At 42.5% G+C, this 23,421-nt stretch overlaps 1 long non-coding RNA gene across 3 annotated transcripts in view; it reads right to left on the bottom strand.

Moving 5' to 3' along the window:
* Positions 1-23,421, bottom strand: part of LOC123383903 — a 185,826-nt gene that overhangs the window by 115,518 nt on the left and 46,887 nt on the right. Inside the window, exon 3 of one of the 3 annotated variants that reach the window (XR_006594277.1) lies at positions 9,599-10,301. The exons of 1 other annotated variant lie outside the window; for it this stretch is intronic. This is a non-coding gene — a long non-coding RNA (uncharacterized LOC123383903). Of the gene's footprint in view, positions 1-9,598; positions 10,302-13,191; positions 14,271-23,421 lie in introns of those variants that run through there. One more of the 3 variants, XR_006594275.1, reaches the window with a different exon arrangement.

The following is a 23,421-nucleotide window of genomic DNA, read 5'->3' as shown; positions in this document are numbered from 1 at the left end:
CTATACACTGAAAACTGTAGAAAGCTTATGAAAGAAATTGAAAAAGACATAAAAAAGTGGAAAAACATTCCATGCTCCTGGATAGGAAGAACAAATATTGTGAAAATGTTGATACTACCCAAATCAATCTATATATTCAATGCAATTCCTATCAAAATAACACCAGCATTCTTCACAGAGCAAGAACAAACAATCCTAAAATGTGTATGGAACCAGAAAAGACCCCAAATAGCCAAAGCAATCTTGAAAAAGAAAACCAAAGCAGGAGGCATCACAATCCCAGACTTCAAGCTATACTACACAGCTGTAATCACCAAAACAGTATGGTACTGGCACAAGAACAGACACTCAGATCAATGGAACAGAATAGAGAACCCAAAGATGGACCCACAAACATATGGCCAACTCATCTTTGACAAAGCAGGAAAGAATATCCAATGGAATAAAGACGGTCTCTTCAGCAAGTGGTGCTGGGAAAACTGGACAGCAACATGCAGAAGAATGAACCTGAACCACTTTCTTACACCATACACAAAAATAAACTCAAAATGGATGAAAGACCTCAATGTAAGGCAGGAAGCCATCAAAATTCTTGAGGAGAAAGCAGGCAAAAACCACTTTGATCTTGGCCACAGCAACTTCTTACTCAACACGTCTCTGGAGGCAAGGGAAACCAAAGCAAAAATGAACTACTGGGCCCGCATCAAAATAAAAAGCTTCTGCACAGAGAAGGAAACAATCAGCAAAACTAAAAGGCAACCAACAGAATGGGAGAAGATATTTGCAAACGACATATCAGATAAAGGATTAGTATCCAAAATCTGTAAAGAACTTACAAACTCAACACCCAAAAAACAAATAATCCAGTGAAGAAATGGGCAAAAGACATGAATAGACACTTCTCCAAAGAAGACATCCAGATGGCCAACTGACACATGAAATGTTTAATATCACTCATCATCAGGGAAATACAAATCAAAACCACAATGAGATACCCCCTTATACCTGTCAGAGTGCCTAACATGAACAACTCAGGCAACAACAGATGTTGGTGAGGATGCAGAGAAAGAGGATCTCTTTTGCATTGTTGGTGGGAATGCAAGCTGGTGCAGCCACTCTGGAAAACAGTATGGAGGTTCCTCAAAAAATTAAAAATAGAACTACCCTACAACCCAGTAATTGCTCTACTATGTACTTATCCAAGGGATACAGGTGTGCTGTTTTGAAGGGGCACATGCACCCCCATGTTTATAGCAGCACTATCAACAATAGCCAAAGGATGGAAAAAGCCCAAATGTCCATCGATGGATGGATGAATGGATAAAGAAGTGTGGTGTGTGTGTGTGTGTGTGTGTGTGTGTGTGTGTGTGTGTGTGTATACATATATATATACACAATGGAGTATTACTTGGAAATCAAGAAGAATGAAATCTTGCCATTTGCAACCATGTGGATGGAAGTAGAGGGTATTATGCTAAGTGAAATTAGTCAGTCAGAGAAAGACAAATATCATATGACTTCACTCATATGAGGACTTTAAGACACAGAACAGATGAACACAAGGGAAGGGAAACAAAAATAATATAAAAACAGGGAGGGGGGCAAAACATAAGAGACTCTTAAATATGGAGAACAAAGAGAGGGTTACTGGAGGGATTGTGGAAGGGGGGGGTGGGCCAAATGGGTAAGGGGAACTAAGGAATCTACTCCTGAAATCATTGTTACACTATATGCTAACTAATTTGGATGTAAATTTTTTTAAAAAATAAAATTTAAATAAAGAAAGAAAGAAAGAAAAGAAAAAAACTGAAGACTTCTGCCAATAGTCACATCAATGAGCTTGGAAGTAGATCCTCCAATCCCTGTCAAGTTGTCAGAGACTGAAGCCCAGGCCAACAGCTTAACTGCAACCTCATGATAGGCCTTCAGCTAGAATTACTAACTACTACTTACAGCCAAAGTACTCCAAGATTCCTGACACTCAAAAAGTATATGACATAGTAAATGTTTGTTGCTTTAAAAAAAATCCTAGAAGAGAGCACAGGCAGCAATTCCTCTGACATTGACCATAACAACTTCTTTCTAGATATATCTCTTGAGGCAAAGGAAACAAAAAATAAACTACTGGGACTATATCAAAATAAAAAGTTTCTGCAAAGCAAAGGATATAGTCAACAAAACTGAAGTGCAACCTACAGAATGAGAGAAGGTATATGTAAATGATGTATCAGAAAAAGGGTTATTATCAAAAATATATAACTTGTGAAACTCAACGTCCAAAATACAAGTAATCTAATTTAAAAATGGGCAGAAGACATGAACAGACTTTTCTCCAAAGAAATACAGATGGCCAATAGACACACGAAAACATGCTTATCATCACTTACCATCATGAAAACGCAAATCAAAACTACAATGAGATATCACTTCACACCTCTCAAAATGGCTAAAATCAACAACACAAGACACAACAGTTGTTAGTGAGGATGTGAAGAAAAAGGAACCCTCTTATACCATTGGTAAGAATGCCAACCGGTGGAACCACTGTGGAAAACAGTATGGAGAGTCTTCAAAAAGTTAAAAATAGTACTACCCTGTGATTCAGCAATTACACTACTGGGTATTTACCCAAAGAATACAAAAACGCGAATTCAAAGGGATACATGCACCCCAATGTTTATAAGCAGCATTATTTATAGATGCCAAGATATGAAAGCAGCCCAAGTGTCCATGGATTGATGAATGTATAAAGAAGTTGTGGTGTCTGTGTATTATATATATATTACCCAGCCATAAAAAAGAATGAAATTTTGCCATTTGCAATGACATGGATGGACCTAGAGAGTATAATGCTAAGTAAAATAAGTCCATCAGAGAAAGACAAAAACCATGTGATTTCACTCATATGTGGAGTTTAAGAAATAAAACAAATGAGCAAAAAGAAGAAAGAGAGAGAGAGAGAGAGAGAGAGAGAGAGAGAGAGAGAGAGAGAGAGACCAACAAACAGACTCTTAGCCATAGAGAACAAACTGATGGCTGCTAGAGCTGATAGTAAGTGGGGGGATGGGTGAAGTAGGTGATGTGGATTAAGGAGTGCACTTGTAGTGATGAGCACCATGTGATTAAAATAAAAACTTAAAAAAGAAAGATTGGAAAAAAAGTCAGGAAGGAAAGAACAATGAGTTATCTGAGTGCAGGAAAATGTCCCAAGAAATACAGATATATGGGGTCGGAGACTTAATTTGTTTGGTTTAGGAAGCAAAATTTAAGTATTAAGTCAGATAGTTTTAATTTTTGAACTCATTCAGCATGTAACATCCAGAAGAATTAAGTGGCTTAGTCATATATGAGCTTTGGAGTCTGAAAGTTCTGGTTTCAAATTCTGACCTTTCCACTTTCAAAGCTATGTGATCCAGTGTGTGATCCTGGACAAACTTCTCAATCTCAGAAACGTATTCCGCATCTGGAAAATGGTGATAATAATACATACCTCTCAGGGTTAATTCACATGAGTTGAGAAAATAAACCTATGGAGCTTAGGAGTATAAGAGGAGGAATATAATCAGGTATCAAGAAGAGACTAGAACCAGTGTGTTAGTACAGGTCCACTGAGAAGCAGTTACCAACATGAGATTAATAGTACAAGAGTTTAATGGAGGAAATACCCATAATAGAAGTAGAAGAGGAAGCTGGAGAAGACAGGAAGGGCCTTTGGACCATGATACATGCTTAGAACACATGGGCGAGAGGAGGAAGGAAACACAATTGGGCAGGAAGAGCCTTGGACTGCAGTGCAGTTCCAAGAGTGTCTTGGGCAAGTTGAGTCTTTGGACAAAAGTTTCCAGGTTGACTCTTGTGTCTTGCAGGAATGGGCCTCTGTTTCGGCCCTGCTGTGCACAGTCATTGTCAGGGAGCAGCTTGTGGAAGAGGGACTTTGATGTTAATGTGGTGGTACATCCAGATAGGAAACAGCCGGAGCCATTGCTCAATTTTGCTCCCCACAACAGGAGATCTGGGGAAGGTCTTTTCATGGCCACCAAAACCAGGAATCAAAGGCTTTGGGAAACCTGGGATCCCTCCTTCTCTGTGTGTCTCTTTCTGCTTTTTTTGTGTTTTGTTCTTTCTCTTTCCCAGACTGGTTGCTTCTGTTTTCCCATGTGACACACAAGGCAGGAAACACCCCTCAGTTCCCAGGCTTCCATCAAATGGGCCCAGTTACCCCAAAATTAGCCACCTCTCCTTTTGTGTCCCAATTTCCGATTTCCTGGAAAGAGAGGCCAATTGGCTACACTTGGCCATGTTCATCACTGGAGAGGGTAGGATCATATCATCATGGATATGGCGGGGGGGTGGGGGATGGAGTAATTTCCAGAAACATGGGGACAGGGGTGGAGACCAGGACTAAATAGACAATTCAATCATAAAACATTCAACAGAACATACCAGTATTCCTCATGGTGTCACTCTAAAATACTTTCCAGCATAAATAGTGCAACATTATGGAATTGCTAACTAGCTTAAGCTGTGATTCTGAGAGAAGTCAACTGCCTTAACAAAGGACCTATATTCCCAAAGTGGCCAGCTAGCAATATATCAGAAATGCCACACTCCAGAGAAGACTACAGTCCATGCTTCAGGAGTCCAAATATCAGTCAATCCCCAAAGTTTTGTTAATTAGCAAAGTGATGGCATACATAGGCTTTTATTATGAGAACGGTGACTTAATTAGCATGATAAATGTTAGAAATGGGTTTTTATTGGTAAAAATTAAAAGTATTTAAAATATATGGATTGGCCGAACCGCTTTAGAGACACATCCCTCTTTCGCTTGAATGAGGTGGAAGAGTCTAGTTATGCTGTTGCCTGCACCCTTAAGAATGGTGCCTGAGTTGTGATCCCTAAGTGGTCCTGTTTCCAGCCACTGATTAGGAGGTGTTATGGTCTGGATGTTTGCATCCCAACAAAATCCTAATGCCCAGTGTGACAGTAGTAGGAGGTCGGGTCTCTGAGAAGTGGTTAGGTCATGAGAGTGGAGCCCTCATAAATGGGATTAGTGTTCTTATAAGAGACTCCACAGAGCTCCCTAACCCCTTCCACCACGTGAGGACATAGTGAGAAGTCTGCGATCTGGAGGAGGACCTTTACCAGACCCTGACCATGCTGGCACCCTGATCTTGAACTTCCAGCCTCCAGAATTCTTAAGATACAAACTTCTGTGTTTATAAGACACCCAGTCTTTAGTATTTTGTTAAAACAGCCTGAACAGACTACAAGAGGATTCTGATTTTCTGAGAGATCCATGACTTTACTGACCTTACAGAACAGGAGGTTATCTGTTGGATGACTACTACCTGATAGGTGTTTGTTTCATAAATAACTGTACACATGGCTAGACTTGGTATGAGTCTCACTTCCATGTTACAGGGAAGTCAGGTTGTAGGGAACTCGCAAGCCCTCACCCATCTCACATTTTTTTGGTGTCTGCCCTTATCACGCTAAAAAGAACCTTAGGGTTGGAATGTGACTAGATTTACTTTGGTCAGGCTGCAAAGGCAATAAGAAAGCTATTCAATCACTGGTTCCTCTGTGAAGCTCCCAAAGCCCTGTTTCCCATCTGAAATTGAGCGTGAGTCCCCTGAATATAAACACATCTGCTTGGTGGCATAAGGGTTTTGTTTGTTTTCTAAATATACAACTGTCCTCCCAAGATTGTACTAGTTAAGACCAGGGAATGTTCTTGGCAGCCCACTCCATGCCCTACTCATTATACATGCTCTCTAAAAATTCTCAAATAAATGAATGAATGGCTGAAAGAACAGGCTATGTCATTCCACCCATCTGTGTGCAATCTGATGACCTCTAGAGCACAGACTCTCTGTAGTTGTACACTCCTCTCCAGCTTAGGGTTAACCTTGTTTTCCCCCTGCTTTCCTTTTCCAGAGACCTCCTTCTGACCTGGGGTTGAGCATCACACCCCCTTCATATCAGCAGAATCAATAGCTCAAAGTTGGGTGAGCCAACTCTGCAGATCAGGGTCACCCTAGAGTGTTCATACCTGGAGAGCTTAGATGTACTTGGACCTGGCATAAATTCTGAATCAAATGGTCTAGGTGGGAGCCTGACACTAGTATTTTTATAAAAGCTTCCTCAGAGGGGCACCTGGGTGGCTCAGTCGGTTAAGCATCCGACTTCAGCTCAGGTCATGATCTCATGGTTCGTGGGTTTAAGCCCCACATCGGGCTCTATGCTGGATTCTGTGTCTCCCTCTCTCTTTGCCCCTCCCTCGTGCTCGCACTCTCATTCTCTCTCTCTCTCTTTCTTTCTCTCTCTCTCTCTCTCTCAAACAAATAAACATTAAAATAAAAGAAAAAAGAAATAAAAGAAAAAAGAAGAAAAGAAAAAAAAGCTTCCTCAGATGACTCTAACATAGCTGAAATTGAGAATCCTTAGGCTGGCTCTCATGTCACCAGATTCCCACATATAGCTACCATTGCATTCTGTGACCTCAGACAGAGTGGCTCATAAATACTTTTGAAACCCAGCTAATGGTGATTTAAGCAAGACTGGGTTCTCCTCTTGATCAGAACTTTGAAATTCTGGGACTCTGCCCACAGCGCATGAGGCAGATCTGGAAGCATGTCTAGGGAGACAGGCTGAATTCTCAGTCTAGCTCACTATGCCACCCTTTTTGCTTTACTGCCCCTCCCCCACCCTATGTGCCAGCTATGGTGAAGACCTGCAGCACGTGATGATGAGGTATGTCTGTGGTGATGTGCAGGGTGAGGTGGTACAGTAAGGAGAGATTCTGGAAGCATTGCAGAAACACCAGCAGGTCCAGGCAGGCAGGGCAGGTGGTTGATGAAATTTGGACAAAACACGTTTATAATTCAAAGCTGACTCCTAGCCTGTAATAGTAGAGCACATGAGTATGTCATACTCAGCATGGTGATGGCCAGTGCATGTCATCTTCTTTTGTTTGGGGCACCAAGGGACCACGTGGAATTGGCCAGATTAAGAAGGTAGGAAGCTGTTGCCTCCTTAGTCAATCCGAGATGGTGCCATTTCCACAGATAGCTCTTCCTCCACCACCCCACCCAACTCTCTAGCCATGATTTGCATTAACATTCAAGAAGATTCTGAGAGGAAATAGTGAAGAATTTTTGCCATTTGCTTTAGACACACACATGTCTGCACATACACACACACACACACACACACACACACACACACACACACACACACACCAGCATTCTCACCCTAGACAAATCACACAGAGAGGCCTCTGTAGGCAGGGTATTGATTTTCCAAGGAAAACCTCTACCTCTTGCTTCTGCCTCAACAGTGTCTCACACTGAAACTGACCAGGCTATCTCCCTGCCTCACAAAGGATAGAACTGTGTGTGATCAGTATCTCTCACGTTCAACGCAGACGTGCATGCATGAGCATGCACACACATACCTCAGACATCTGGCATTTATCATTGTGAAGAACTATCCTACAAAGTGCAGGAGGCTTTTAATATCTGTGGTCCACACTCCCTAAATGCCAGCAGCAGCCCCAGTTGCTGTAATAATCAAAACTACCCTGTTTCCCAATGTCCCCCCCTGCAGGGCTGTACCGCCCCAGAATAAGGACCATGAGCTGGCTCTGTGTCGGGCATTTGCCTTCACTCCTTAGTCAGCTGCTCTCAACCTTGGGGCAATTTCAACACCCCTCGTGGCTGGTTGCCTCCTCCAGCGACTTTGATGTGATTGGTCTAAACTGCATCTTACACATCGGCATTTTTAAAAGAGCACCAGGTAATTCTAATGTTAGTGAGGTCAACCTTAAGAGGGCTATATCCGCAGGTCTGGGACTCTGTGCCAGCAGTCTTGGCCAGCATCTCCTACTTGGGTACAGAGGGTGGCACAACATGAACCAAAGCAGCTGCTTTGAGTCAGGCTAACATTCCACTTCCTTCACCAGGCCCCAACACTGGGTCTCACATCTGCTTGGCTATTCTGTACCATGTCCCCTGCCTTCAGAATGATATATGGGTCAGTGAGAAGCCAACTACAACCCCTGGCTTGTCCTCTCCATGAGACACTGTAAAAGGGGAAAGGAAAGATGTGTGTGCACTGCTTGGCCCAGAGAAAGAGAGCAACAGGGATGTCTGGTTTGGGAGCAGGAGTCCTTCAGGCTAACCCAGGCCTTCTGGAAGGGACTGTCACCAATAATGTGCCAGTAAATGTCTCTAGGTAGGTTTGCTTAATTATAGTGGCATTTAGCTACCCCCCATTGGGTACTTTAATGAATGTCTCTTCCTTCATGGGTCCTGGGAGACTGTTCTCAATTATATGGCTGGAGTTTCCTGGGAAGCTTGTTTAGTAGGGCAACAAAGATTATTTGTCTCAGAAAAAATCTGTTTTGTTTTGTTTAAACCCCACTATCTAAAGGTTTTCCTGTTGTTGTTTTAGGAGGTAGAAAAGCTTGGATTCTATAGAAGTGAGCCAATCTTTCAAGAAGACAGCTTGAGACAGCATCCTTCTGATTTGCTTTTGACTCAGAGTTCTCTCTTATCTGTAATATGTACCCGGAATGCCAGAAAATGGCTGATTTCAAGCTACCAATATTTTAAGAACTGACTGTCTTATTTCCCTCCCCATCTTCTCAAACATATACATGATTGGAAGCTCCTTACAATTAACCAGTTTATATCTTGAAGTCACATTATTGAAATACTGGAAATGTACCCTGTGAAAGAGTGATGGAGTCTCTGACCACAAGTTGGGAAGAAAGATTCTCAGTTTCCCTGAGAAGAGGCCCTGGGAAGACTGGATATGGCGTGCCAGCCAGCCATGACCAAAGATGTGCCCAACAGAGACTCAAAGGAAGGCATGGAGAGGGAAATCAAGATGCCATCCACAGAGCAAGTCACCAAGCTCTGATAAGGTCCTCAGTTTAATTAGCCCTTTTCTTCTCATTAGATATCTAGGAGATAGAGAACAACATATTTCAAAAATAATCCAGGGAAAGAAGCATGAAACTGTAGACAGAAGGACTGGAGATGGTACTTGTTGAGTCCCTGAACACCATGGCATGATCATGGGGGACCCACCTGTTCAGCTGCATGGGTTCAGGGACCATTTGCAAGGACTGGAGCAGCACAGAGAACTTTGGCCTTTGTATATAGATATAAGAATTATTCAATTTTGAGAGAGAGACAGAGCATGAATAGGGGAGGGGCAGAGAGAGAGGGAGACACAGAATCCGAAGCAGGCTCCAGGCTCCGAGTTGTCAGCACAGAGCCCAATGGGGGGCTCGAGCTCACAGACCATGGGATCATGACTTGAGCCAAAGTTGGATGCTCAACCAACTGAGCCACCCAGGCACCCCCTTTGTGTGCCAATATAAACATGATCCTTATTGAATGTTATTTCTAAAGGTCCACTGCAATGTTATTTAGATAGCACTCCACTTACAAAATGAGAGAGAAAAAAGAGAGATAACAAAAATTCAGACACTATTGCTTTAGAGAGTGAGGGTTCTATAGTATATAAAACAAATATAGTATATAGTATATATAGTATATAAAACAAGTAGATATACACAAAATACCAAAAGGTAATGTTTACTATGCACCAGACAATATTCTATGCATTTTCACATATCAACATTTAATCTTTAGGACTGTTCTGTGAGGCAGGTGTCATTATTAATCCCATTTTACAGCTAAGAAAAATGGAGCACAGACTAAGTAACTCACACAAGTTCACAAGCTAGTAAGTGGCAGAGTGAGACTGAAGCCGCTGGCAGTGTGGCTCAGAGTATGGGCTCTACTGTGGACGAGATCTCCCTTCTTAATTAGGTGTTCCTGGGATTGGGCATTCTGAGAAGGTGCATGTTTTCCTGGTTTTCTTTTTGACTGCAAGCTCCTCCAGGGTGTCTGGCTCATCAAGAGTGTCGGGAGAAGCCAATTCTGACTCACTATAGGGTACTGTGAGGCAGAGGTACTGTTCGGTTGGGACTTCTGGACGCTGATTCTGCTTTCTCCTCCCAGAGGAAGGGAGTTCTTGCCAACAAGAACCAGGAGGCAGACATTTATGATAGCCTCTGAAAGGAAACCAAATAGATTGACAGTTCAAATTCTTGATAGTGAGACAAAAAGGGTAGCAACATGGCAAAAATAGAGGTTTCCAGATCAGTCCAGATTTTGGCAGACCATTTCCTTGCAGTCAGAGTGTTTCACCACAACTCAGGGGCCAAGGGTGCTCTGCTGACGAATGCTGCTTCTGTGTTTATTTGCATGACCATCTCTCTTCTGGAGAAAATAAAAGTATGACCTTAGCTAATTAAGTTAGAGACTTGATCTAAACCTGCATACCCACCAGAATATTGAAGTCATAAGTATTTGTTGGTGAAGGAATAAATAAATGAATGAATGCTGGGCTCCCTCTGCTGCCTGGTACTGTTGGGGAAAGTCACTGGGAGTGACTCACACGGGAGAGAAGCTCTCTCCTAGAACACATATCTACTTCCTCCAGAGCCCTAGGTCTCCTCAGCCTGCTGCTGGGTACTCTTGAGACACTGGCTCCTTGAGACTTTATCCTGTGACTTCGTCCCTCTCTCTGACCAGTGCCTGCATGAGAGGGGCAGATATGTCACAGGCAGAGTGTGGCTGGGCCTCAAGGTCTCACATCTTTGAGGTTCTTCATTCCCAGCCAGGTAGTCACACCCTCTCCCCCAGAACAGGAGAGGAAGGCAGCCCCTCCCTACCCCTCACCCTACAGTGCTTCATTCAGTAAGGTTGCATTTGACATAATTCAGACTCACAGCTAAGGATTCATTTTTTCATGTGTCACCTTTAAGTCCAAAACAATATGTTTTCCCTCTTTTCCATAAAAGAGAAACTACTGTCTTTTTTATGTCCTGATCTTGTTGTGTTTGATTTTCCATCAAAAAGGAGAACTAAAATGTAAATCCTTTGTAATAATGTATGATCAAAAGGCTCAAAGAGCTCATGGACATATTTTCTGAAGAAATAAGAGACATTACTGCATAGCCAGAAGAATTCCTGACACACTGTAACAGAAGGAGCCTTGGGGTGTCCAAATGTGAAATTATTACTGTAGTTTTTCTACTATTTGGCTGAACTATTTCCTGCCTCTATATCAAGGAATCCCATTAGCCTCCCGGTGCACTCCACTATTGTTTCAAACAAGTGCAATATTGCCCAGCTCAGAATTTGAAGCTGTTAGCATGCACCGATGGTCCAGAGCACAGCCCTGGCTGGGGATGGTGCACAGAAACAAAAGTTGTGTGAAACAGCTTACAAGATACCACAGATGCATTTCTTAAACCTCTCCAGTGACTAATGTTAAAAGAAATGTCCACAGACCTATGCTCATCCTAGGGGAAACTTTTTAATTAAAGAAGAGATTTTCAATAGCTCCCATCTTGGGAAGGTCCACTGAGTTTAGGAATGGAAAGTTACTGGGCTGGCTCAACACGGGAGAGAAAAGGTAAAAATGGCTAAAAGTCCAAAATGTGGCTTTATGAAAGCAGGCCTTGTGATAGACCATTCTGCTTGTGTTTAATTGGTCAGCTGCTAGGTGTCTCTGAGGCTGTTTTCCCATCTAGCACATGGCACTAGACCAGCACATTGCCCAGCACATCACAGATACTCAAGTAATGATTGTGGCTGGGAGGAAGGGAGGGAGAGAAGGGGAAAGGGAGGGAGAGAAGGAGGAAGAGAGGGAGGGAGGGAAGAAGGAAGGAAGGAAGAAATGGATTCTCAAGCACTGCTACAGACTCAAACTAAAATAACATATAACCTCTCCTCACCATACTCACTTTCTAAAGCCCCAATATCCTATCTAAGCCCTCACAAGAAGGGATAAGGGCACTGCCCTGGGAACAGTAGCTACATTGTGGCCCTTCAATAAGTTGGGGATAGAAGTATGCCAGATCACAAACCACCTATGGGAAAAGTAATTTTGGGGGCATCTGGGTGGCTAAGTCAGCTAAGTGTCCAACTTTGGCTCAGATCATGATCTCATGGTTTGTTATTTCAAGCCCCACATTGGGCTCTCGCCTGTCAGCATGGAACCCCCTTGGATCCTCTGTCCACCTTGCTCTCTGCCCCTCGCCTACTTGTGTACAAATAAACATGAAAAAAAAGAGTAAATGCATAGTTTCTCCTTCCCCAGTTAGCATGATGGGACTTCAGGCTTCTTCCAAGTCCTTTTGCTTTACCCCAGGTTATGCAATATTACCCATAGCCCCAAACGTCAGGCTGAGCGTGTCCCCTGCCCTCCCTATTACTTCTGAGTCAGATCAGAGCTATTTCTTGAAGAGTCTTTGGTCACCAGGAAAGCAATGACCTTGCTTCCTAATGCTCAAGTTCATCCCCACTTAGGAGGAATTGCCAGACAGTCTTACAACCTTCATTCGGAAGCTCCCTGCCTCCAGGAAGCAGCCCAGCAGAAAGAAGCAGCATGTCTTAGATTTTACACCTTTGTCCTTCCTCCCTGGCATCCTTTTGGTCCCCACAGTTCCTCTAAGATTGATTCATACATCTTCCTCCTCTCAACATGATGAGACAAGAGCAAAAATTATGAGTATATGAAAATTAACAGCCTTTTCCTCCCTCCCTCCTCTTCCCTTCAATTACATGAGAGTCTAGTGTTGCCAGCCAGACATCTTCCTCTATTTCTCCTCCCACTTTTTGTAAACATTGATGTTGTGAGTAGAAGAAGATATGCAAAAGATTGACATTGCAAAGGAAAAGGGAAGAAAAAAATTTAATAGAAAAAGAAAAAAGAAAAACAGATCTAAAAGTGATGGGTAATGTGGAAGAAAGAAGAGTCGTGCAGGTTGTAGGAAGTGTGGGTTTAAGAGTCCAGGAGTAGAAAAGGGAGTTTCAGGGACTAACTGTATCCTGTGTAGGATTAGGTGAGAGTGGCTGAGAGAGAGGGAGAGAGAGGGAGTGTGCTGCATTAAGAATATATTTCCTCCTGGGGCACCTGGGTGGCTCAGTCGGTTAAGCATCCAACTTTGGCTCAGGTCACGATCTCATGGCTCATGGGTTCAAGCCCCGCATTGTGCTCTGTGCTGACAGCTCAGAGCCTGGAGCCTGCTTCGGATTCTGTGTCTCCCTCCCTTTCTGTCCCTCCCCTGCTCAGTCTCTCTCTCTCTCTCTCTCTCTCTCTCTCTCTCTCTCTCTCTCTCTCTCTCTCTCTCTCCAAAATATAAGTAAACATGCTTTAAAATTTTTTTAAAAAAGGATATTCTTCCTCCAGAGAATGAGTGAAGGTTTGAATTACTGTTCATGACTTTATGATGGCTGCAGTGTGTGTCTCTGAATATGATCTACCACCAAGATGGGTCACAGACAGATTTGCTCATATATTGAGGGCAGTTACTTCCTCCAGCGTGGCCTTTTTCCCAGGCTGGTTTCCTCCATGTTGCACCCCTGCCCTTGACCTATACAAGCACTTGCTACTGATCCACTTCTCATCCCCAAAAATATAAACCTAAGTCATTTGACCTTTCCCCAGGCATACCAGAGTTTTGCAAAGTCCTCATTACTTGGGAAGATGGGTGTTCCTTCGTACTTTTGGAAACCTCCTTCCCTCCCATCCAGTCCCAAATTCCTACCCTAGCAACCGGCCAGGGGAAGGCATACTGGTAAAGGATAGTGTGGCAGGAGATGCTAGAGACCAGGGAGGGAAGGGAAGTAACTACATTGTTTTGGGGAGATTTTCTCAGTGTCAACATCAGTATCTGTAAGTGGACAGACTCAGAAGATTGTTTTGTCTTTAAAGTTGGGATAAGCAAGGGCATATGTCACTCTGTAAAAGACTGGTTGTCCCAGAAGCCACAGGAAAAAAAAAGGTTTGGTAAACATACAAGTATGTGGTGTTCCACATGCTGCAAAGGCCTATTTCAAAGCATTTCCTATCTGTGAGGTTCTCAAACTCTCTTCCAGTTCTTAGCCAGCAATGTCGATTAAGTGGATAACTTGAAGACAGGCAGTCCCACACAATTTCCGTCAAAAGGCAATTTTCTGCTTTCATAACAGCAAGGATAGCTACTAGTAGTTAGAAAGGCAGAAGTGGCTCATCTATCTTTGGGGATAATTTATATGACTTGGATGACATGCAATTTAACACAGGTCACCCAAAAGGATGGTGATTTAATGCCCCAGATTTTTTTAAATGCTTCTTTGTTGCCATCAGGTGAGTTTCACTTCATACTTCTTTGTTTTCATTTGAAGAGAAATCTGTTTCTAAAAAAAAAGTTTAAAACATCATTTTTTCAACTACAGAGAATAAGAACCCCAAAGTCAAACATCTGACCTTGAACCCCAGAGTTAAGCCTCTGTGCTCTCAGTAAAAATAATAAAGACAGATTTGTGAATGTGAAACAACAAAGTGGATCCAAACAGCCCCCAGGAGATGAAGGTGGAAGGATGAATTTTTGTATTGTTTGCCTACAATGTCCAGATATGAGATGCAAATAATTCCCTTCCTGCAATTCTGTGAGAAAAAAGTTTGCTGTGGCAGCCAGCTTCTCATGAAGCTCATTACCTTTAGAAAGGACCCCAGCAACCCCCATTTGTTCCAGGAAATGGCTGACCACAGAAAACCCTCCAGCCCAATACTACACAATCCTCCCTCTTCTGCGATGTCCCCAGACTGCTCATTTGTCCCCTTGAAGCCAACCAAGACTGTCAAATGTACCTAAAGACTAACTAGAAAGTCTCTCTTGTGCTCAAAAATCCCACCTTAATAGAACACCTGTCAGTCAGATGTCATCTCAGTGTTTCCTCTTTTTATAAAACTTACTCTCCTTTCTAACACCCTTGAACTCCTGCTGCAGTGAAAGGGCAGTAGATGAGTGGCCTTGCTGCAAGTTTATGAAAAAACCATACAAAAAAAATAGCCTTTGTTAACTTGTTGCCTCAGACTTAGTTTTAGGGAAACAGTATATTTTCAGAGTGCTGACAAGAAATAGGAAGTTCAGTGGGACTTGTGATTAGCCCAAAGTCATACAGGAAACCTGGAATTTCTACCTTGGAGGTCATGCATTTTTCCTTAGGCCTCCCCACTCCCCACCTTGGTTTGTACAATCCCTACTTCTGCAAACAGATTGCTCCAGAAAACTGAGAGAGGGGAGGTCCAGAGGGAGGTAGCTCTAGTGCCTGGGGCTCAGACAAGCAAATGGCCAACCAAACCTCAATGAAAAACAGCTCACAGCATGTGTTCATCTAACTGGCAAACCATGGCCACCAATGCCAAGTACATGGGTCTGGCATGCTCTCTGTTTGCATCATTGGGGCTGCACACAATGCATTTTAACTTGATTTCACGTATGACAAAACATTGAGGTAACAAGCAAAGGGATATGGGACAGTGTTTGGTTTGTCCAATAGAAAGACTTGAAGGTCCTAGAGCTAATGCTGAGGCCTCACTCTTCTGGGGACAATCCCCCAAACTATTAGTGCTTCCCATAGGAATCACCTAGAAATCTCGTGAAAATGCCAGTTCTAGGTTTGAGATCCTGCATGTCTGACAAAGTGCCCACATGAAGCCAATGGTGCTGGCCTGAAGTATCAGGTAGTCCTCAACCCTGGCCACAGGATTATGAGATAGAAGAACCACCTGAGAAGAAGAATCGCCAGGCACGAGAACCACTGAGCAAGAGCCTCAGGTAATTAGTTCTAGCAAGCCTCACCCAGATACAAGAGGATGAGATGGCTGCACCAGAATTGGGAAGCTTCATTAGTGACTACTTTCTTCACTTGAAGGCAGCCTTTCTTTTCAGTAACTCTTTTGAGTTTAAATGCTTTTTATGTATTAGTGACAATATTTTAAAATATGTCTCATCATCAGGAAGCTGGTTTCTCTCCATGGTCCCCGCAGCCATTAAGACTAAGTTAAAAGGGGGCACCTGGGTGGCTTAGTCAGCCAAGCATCTGACTTCAGCTCAGGTCACAATCTCACAGCTTGTGAGTTTGAGCCCTGCATGGGACCCTGTGCTGACAGCTCAGAGCCTAGAGCCTGCTTTGGATTCTGCGTGTCCCTCTCTCTCTGCCCCTCCCCTGCTTGAGCTCTGTCTCTGTCTCTCCCTCTTAAAAATAAATAAACATTTTTAAAATTTTTTAGAAAATTAAAAAGACTGAGGCAAAAGGTTTCCTGTGCCAGGAAGATGGGGATAGGAACTGCCCAAATCAGGGAAGGTGGCTGGCTAGGGACAGACAGTGACCTATACTGGGAGTAGGATTGGGGGAGTGAGGAGGGACAGGAGGGCAGGAGAAGCCCTGCACTTGCAACAGAGAGCATTTCAGAGGAGAGTGAACAAGAGATGGGGTAGGAAACCACCTTTCCCTGGCCACGTCAACAGGAGCTTACGCCAGGGTGGACTTTTACAGCAGAAGCAACAGGATGTCCAGTAACTAAAGAGATGCAGGACATCCCTATAGAGGTACAGAGACCCAGAGGACCACACAGAGACCAGCACCTGAGTCCAGCTTCTTTCATCAAAAGCTTCCTTTGGTATCTAGACATCATCTCGGCTGAAAAAAGGCAGAAGAGAGAAACCCACAAGACTGATATAGATCATTTACTAAAAGGAGACATTTTTGTGTCTCCTTTAAGTGGCAAATTTAAGTTTCCCTGGCTGTTTCCCCACCACCATAAGCAAGGAGAAGGCAAGTTTTCTTCCCAGAGCAGTTACAGGAAGTAAGAGAAACTGTTCTTTTGACCGTGATTCAGTTGTTCTCTGCAAGTTATTGACCCCATATACCTAAGTCATTCAAAGCAGAGAGATCCTGTTGGGTTTTTTTCTTTAAAGTAGCCTAAGAGGAGGAGAACATGGAGTGATCCGAGTTTCTCCATGAGACCTTAAAGGAGGCAGAAGAAAGATCTAGCAAGAAAACACAAACAATTATTGTAGTATCTGCTGAGTACTGCACTCAAGTAAGGCTTATCCCATACCACAATGCTGTTTTAAATCTGGCCAGTTAGAGAAAGTGGTTTCTCAACTATCTGTAAATTTGGTAGAAAAGGGACTATTATGTCACTTTATAGCCAAATCAAATGTCATAAAGAAGTTCTTTTCAGACTTTCCATGGCTTCTTAGGTTATCTCTTTGGTGGTTATCTCTTCCTGCTTCTCCTGCATACCTGCCCAACTGCTTTCTAGGCCTCCAACCCATCCCAGGATAGGATCATTAAAGGGGGACTTCTCAAAAGGACACAGGCTCTTTAGCATATGCACGAGGTTGTGTTGAGAGGCCACCAATCTAAGCAGTAGAAATAGTCACTTAAAGTGTTCCCTTGTATTAAGCATGTCCTGTTTTCTGTATTCAGATGCTTTGACATGTAGGGCCTCACTGACCTTGGACAGACTGCCCCTCCCAGGCCTAGCCAATTCCTAATGATAATAAATGATCCACCTATGAGCATGCATGCCTTTCATTAGTAACCAACTAATCCAGAGCCCACACTTCCAACCACCTCCTCTGTTGGGCCCTCATGCTCAGGGCCACTATTTCCCTGCCCTAATTGCCCCAGAGCCAAGCGCCAGATAACTAAGGACTGCTCCTGTGCCCCAGAGCCCTCTGAAATTATTCAAACTAGCCAGTCCTATATGTGCTTACCTGCTTCGCCCATTCCTTCCTGTGAAAACTAAAATAAAGGCTCTTGCCCATGTTTTTGCCTTACTCTGCTGCCTCCTACTGACCCTGGTGATTCCCTGTGTGGCCCTGTGTGGTTCTCCACACCTTCCATTTCTAGGGAACTGTGACTAAATTTCTTCCTTCATGAAAATCATTTCTGCATCGATGTCTTACCACACCCAATTAACACAAATCGCAGATACCCTTACAGCTCTTGTCCTGTTAATGGTCCAGCCCCAGGGCCAGACCAGGAAGGGTCACTTGCTCATTTCCCCTCCTTGAAGAATGCATAGCCTCTCCACCTTCCACCCCAACACCAACCCCAGCCTCAACCCCATAGAGAAGGAAACAAAATTCAATAGGATAGCCAATGGCCTGAGAGAGAGAATAAGAGGAGTTAAGAAATGACAGGGCTGAAGAGGGGAGACAAGAAATGCAGGCAAGAAAGGTGGCTGGCTGGGGGTGCCTGGATGGCTCAGTCAGTTAAACGTCCAACTCTTGATTTTGGCTCAGATCATGGTTGCACGGTTCATGAGTTTGAGCCCCACGTAGGATTCTGCACTGACAGCACAGAGCCTGCTTGGGATTCTGTGTCTCTCTCCCTCTCTCTGCCCCTCTCCCAGTCATTTTCTCTCTCTTTTTCCCTCTCTCTCTCTCTCTCTCTCTCTCTCTCTCTCTCTCTCTCTCCCTCTCAGACTCTCATTTTCTCTCTCTTTTTCCCTCTCTCTCTCTCTCTCTCTCTCTCTCTTTCTCTCTCTCTCCCTCTCAGACTCTCAAAATAAATAAACTCTAAAAAAAAAAAAAAAGAAAAAAGGAAGGTGGCTGGTCGAGTGAATACTGAGAGGCAATTCAGAAAAGTAAGAATTTTTTTGCCTTGTCCTTTTTGGTTCCCCATTCTGGTTTGATCCTATAACAGAAAAAATCCCCCCGCCTCACCCCTCCAATGACCACCACCGCCTGGACGGCAAACCATCAACAGTACTTTCCTGCCCTTCCAAACCAAAAGCAAAAGGGGTCAATCATTTCGCTACCAGTGCAGTGGCTTTCCAAGTCCTCTGATAGTTCCTCTCTAAATCCTCTGGTTGCTCACCACATGATTAAAGTTTAATCTAGTTATGTGGCATTTTCATGTGGCTTTTTACCATTTATTTACAAAGCACTTTTGCTCCCCTCACCTCATTGGATTCCCCCAACAATCCTGAGAGGTCAGCAGGAATTAATTTTCCAATAAAATCCCTTCTCTGTTCATCAATCCCTCAATTTCAAAGGAAACCTCAGCAAAATTTCATTATCAGAACACACTCAATACCAATGGGATTCAAGTCTTTTGAGGCCATTTCCACCAATCCTCATGATGAATCCCGACATGAAACTTGAGACAAGGGAAGTTATTCTAATACCATTTAAGTCTCCAATACTTAAATCAAGACCATGAACAACAACAAAAAAAATCCATATTCTATACATTCATTCACTTGGGAAAAACTCAGATGCAAGAGGTTCAGGAAAGAGATGTGGAAAAATGCATTTGAAATCTCACTACAGCTGAAGCCATAATTAGGAGCTTTGCACTCACTTGCCAGCTCCTAAGTGCTAATCTCTAAGATGGTGCAGATATGCAGGAAAACTAATAAATCCCTATTAGCACTATGCTTCTCCTTATAGCACATGAAAATGTGATTTTTAAAAAGTGCAAGTTGGGTAATAACTTACAGATACACCTTGCTTTGTACAAAAGATTTCTTTTTTAAAATGTGTGAGTTGTCTGTGAGTCAGACTGCATTTGATATGAAAGGATATGGGGAAGGGAGAAAGGGTGGATTTGCCTTTTAAAAGAACCCAACAGATATCTTTTATAACTGGAAGAATAACTGCCTTAAAAAAGCAATTATCTTCTCATTTCAATACTGTGTAAATGTGTGATTTTACATGTCATATTTGCTTAAAGTGGGATGCAGACAGATCTAGTTTGCAAAGCACTTCATTTAAATTCCCTTAATTAGAAGACTTTTAATGTATGAAAACAAGGTTCATACATAATTGCTGGTAGCTGCACCTAGTATGGGGCCTGAATATCCTTTTCTATTTCCAGGTTGTTACGAACTATTTGTATGACTTAAGGTAAGTTACTTATCTTGCCATGATTTGGTTTCTTTTTCTGTAAAATAAGAAGTTTGAAATAGTTATTTTTACTCACTGATTTTTCTTTATACACTCATTGGTTTAACTTTTGTATTTAACATATATCAAGATGTTAATGTATATCAAGATGAATTTTCTGAGAACAATTTTTACATTTTTCCCCCTTGGCTTTAATGATATTAAGTTCAAGCCTGCTTAATGCTTCCATTAGCTTGAGATTTTGCAATATGTTTTATGTATCCAGCCTTGTTTACTCCTGTGAAGCAAGGAATATTATTGGGGGAAAAAAAACTATATGCTGTAATCCAATGGATAATCATTACATTTATTATCTTGAATTTCTATTGAATTTCTCTCTATGTGTTTATTATCCCATATTCAGAAAATTACCATATGTTCTCCTCTAGATAGCTATTATTATGTCAGATATATGCTTGTAAGATTTACTTTTTGTCATTATTTATCTTTTAATCATAGTTATGCTATGCCATAAATGAGAGAAGACAGATGGATCATTTCCCCAGTCCTGGCAGACAAAAAGGGGTATATTTAAAGTCAAATAAACAATGTAGCAAATACTCACTTCTTTTGCTTCAAAACAGACAGTGCTAGAATCAGGGCTGCCGCGTATGGATGTGCAGGTTGTATACTGCACAACTCTCACATATACCATTAATATCATGTGAATGCTACCCTTGGCATTGTGCCAATACAACCTGCTGAACCATATGCTGAGGCCCTTGCAGAAATTTATGCAAGACTTAGACCAGCCAGCGTATTTCCAGGGGAAAATGCAATTCTAACAGTAGTGTGTACAATACCATGAAGTTTATACTAGATCAGCAATAATCAGAGATAAGATAAATCAAACCGAGTCAACCACAAATCGTCCATAACTGATAAGTTTCTCTTTACTACTTAATTCTTACCATCTAAAGGGATACCTGCTCTATTTTCCCATTACCTTCAAGACTCTGCAGTACAGCTTCATCCAACTTACTGATCCAACTTACTGTGCCCTCTCAGGTTACCAGCAACATGATATGGACTTAATTTCTTTGGAGTCTCTCCAGCATTTATTTTTGCTGGTCACCCCCCTTTTTCTATGGCCTTTCTGCTGAAATGGTTTCTTCCTTTAGGTTCAAAGATGGATGGTAAAGATCCTACCAGAAGAGCACACTGCCTGTATGGATAAGACCTGTGTTTTGTTACAAAAGTTGGAACTACATCCCAGGCAAGAAAAATAAATCATCTGGGTGGCCCTAAATGGCACCTCTCTTAGAGACACATGGAAAAGGATCTTCCATCTTAACAGAAGTATAGGTCATGATGGAGGGAAGAAGGATGTAGTATTGGGACCACACTCTGACCAGGACTCTGGTTTCTGCCTGGCCATATCAGGTGGCTTTATGTGAAACTTAGTGACTCTTGTCACCAATGGGAGTGCACTCATGATCCAGACTTCCAGGACTTGAGCATCCCATAAAGGAGTGTGATTCTGGAAACTCACTCTGGATTCTCAAGGAACTGCTAAGAGAGGATTTGCCCCAGCACCAGCCACAGAAGGAAAGGACAAGCCCTCATCAGTGTAGTCTGAACCCTAATGACAGGGCAGCTTTACCTGCAAAGATAGAGTCCTTGCTCTGTGTAGCCAAGGAACCCACTCCACCCTGAACTTCGGCCATGGAAGAGAGCCAGCACCCCTCTCCTCGGCATCTCTAAATCATCTGGGATACTCATCCACTGTAGCTCAAACCTCCACAACCTCCTTATCCTGAGATATCAGGAATTGAAGAATGTTAACCCCATGGCCACTGTGGGAGCTGGGGCTTCACCCAGCTTCTGCTATTGAGACACAACTCCCTGAGATAATCTTCTACTTATTCTTAGCCAGAAAATGAGGTAGGACTGAGCCAGACTGGACATCCTCAGTCTGACAGTCTCAAGTCTCATAAGCCCTAGGGCACCCTGAACACTAACAGGGAAAGGATAAAGTCCTGGAAGGGAATAGTCAGGATGTGGAGACCTCTATTTTCAAAAGATAGGAATGTAGATAGGTCTCGAGTATTATTCCTCTGGGGAAAAACAGAGCATATTAGTCATAATACCAAAGTGTAGAGGCACCCCAGTCATAATGTTAAACGTAGACAACCCTTCTCCTTCCACTAAATAACTGCTCTTGTGCCCTTTCCCTGTCTTTTCTTTCTCATACCCCATCCCAAATATCCCTTAAGATTTAGGCTAAGGTGCACAAGTCCACTCTGTGCTATTCTTTCTCAAATATCTTTTTCTTACAGATCTAATGAACTTTCACAACTTCAACCCTCTCCTAAGGCTATAGTTGGAAAAGCCCTTGATTTGGAAACAGCCAAGAAGAAGCAATCCTGAAGACATCCTCACACGGCCAGTCCAAACCAAAGGCAGACTGTTCATGCAAAAGATCACAATAAATATAAACCCACACACTGAGAAGAGAGAAGAGATCCCATCTGTGAATAATTAGAGGACCTGATTGACCTGATAGAGCCAGAAATGTAGAAACCACAACCAGAGAAATAAAGATGGTTTTGGTGATTTGAAAGACAGGCTAAGCCTCACTAATAAGCAGAGACAGGCACAGAGTTCCCATCAAGAATAAGTCTCAAAGAAAGACTCCCTCCAGACAGAATAATCTCCCAAGTTTTAGACATTAAAGACAAATGACTACACTTACAAATCACAAAGAAGAAAGGATAATGTTTAAAGCAGAGAGAAGAACGATATCAAACACTGCCTCAAGTGAGAAGACAAGACTTCGGGAGGACACCTACATATCAGAAAACCGATGTGATCACAATGCACACCAACCCAGCTGGCTCTTCTCTCTGCAAGAAGGAGCATATTCCAAGACCTCGTGACTGAATCAATTCAACAACAAATTCTTGATCTACAAAGACGGCTCCAAAAGGCTATGAAAAATTGAAAACAGATGAAAGCCATTCAAAGGAGACATTTGTGAGAGTAGAGACCAAGGTCGGGTTAATTATATGAGGCAAATCAAGGAGACAAAAATTATAAAAGAGTTTATGAAGCTGAACAATAGGTAATGCTGTAACAGGCATATGGGAAAATTTTAATGATAACCACAAACATTTTCAAGTATATCCCGAGAACTTGCATGGATCATGAAAAATGGATCATTTTGTAGGAGATCAGAATATGCCATCCCAAAATATTCTACTTTGACATATGGATTATTGGGGGCTGAATAAAATTGAGAAGCAGACAAAAGAAAAGCCCTCTGCTCTCCCCCTCGTTGCTAGCAAAGGAGGATAATTCTTAATCACTAAAGATGACTTTAAACCAGCATCTTAGAGATAGTAACAGAGGAATCTACATAACAGACTTTACTAAAATAACGCTTATTTTCTAATTTGCCCTATATTTAGCTTTCCACAGTTTGCCACCCCTGAAAATCTAAATTCTTTCTCTTTGTCTTGTCACTTCCCTCCAAATTTATTGTCCTTCATGAAGATGCTATATAAGCCTGAAATTCAAACCACCTCTTTCTCCCACATATATGTACTCTGTATGTGTTAATAAACTTATTTGTATTTCTCTTATTAATCTGTCTTTTG

This window comes from Felis catus, chromosome A2 (genome assembly GCF_018350175.1).
Source record: "Felis catus isolate Fca126 chromosome A2, F.catus_Fca126_mat1.0, whole genome shotgun sequence".
NCBI lineage: Eukaryota > Metazoa > Chordata > Mammalia > Carnivora > Felidae > Felis > Felis catus.
The sequence above is the reverse complement of the archived record's forward strand: the minus strand, read 5'-3'. Positions and strand labels throughout refer to the sequence as shown.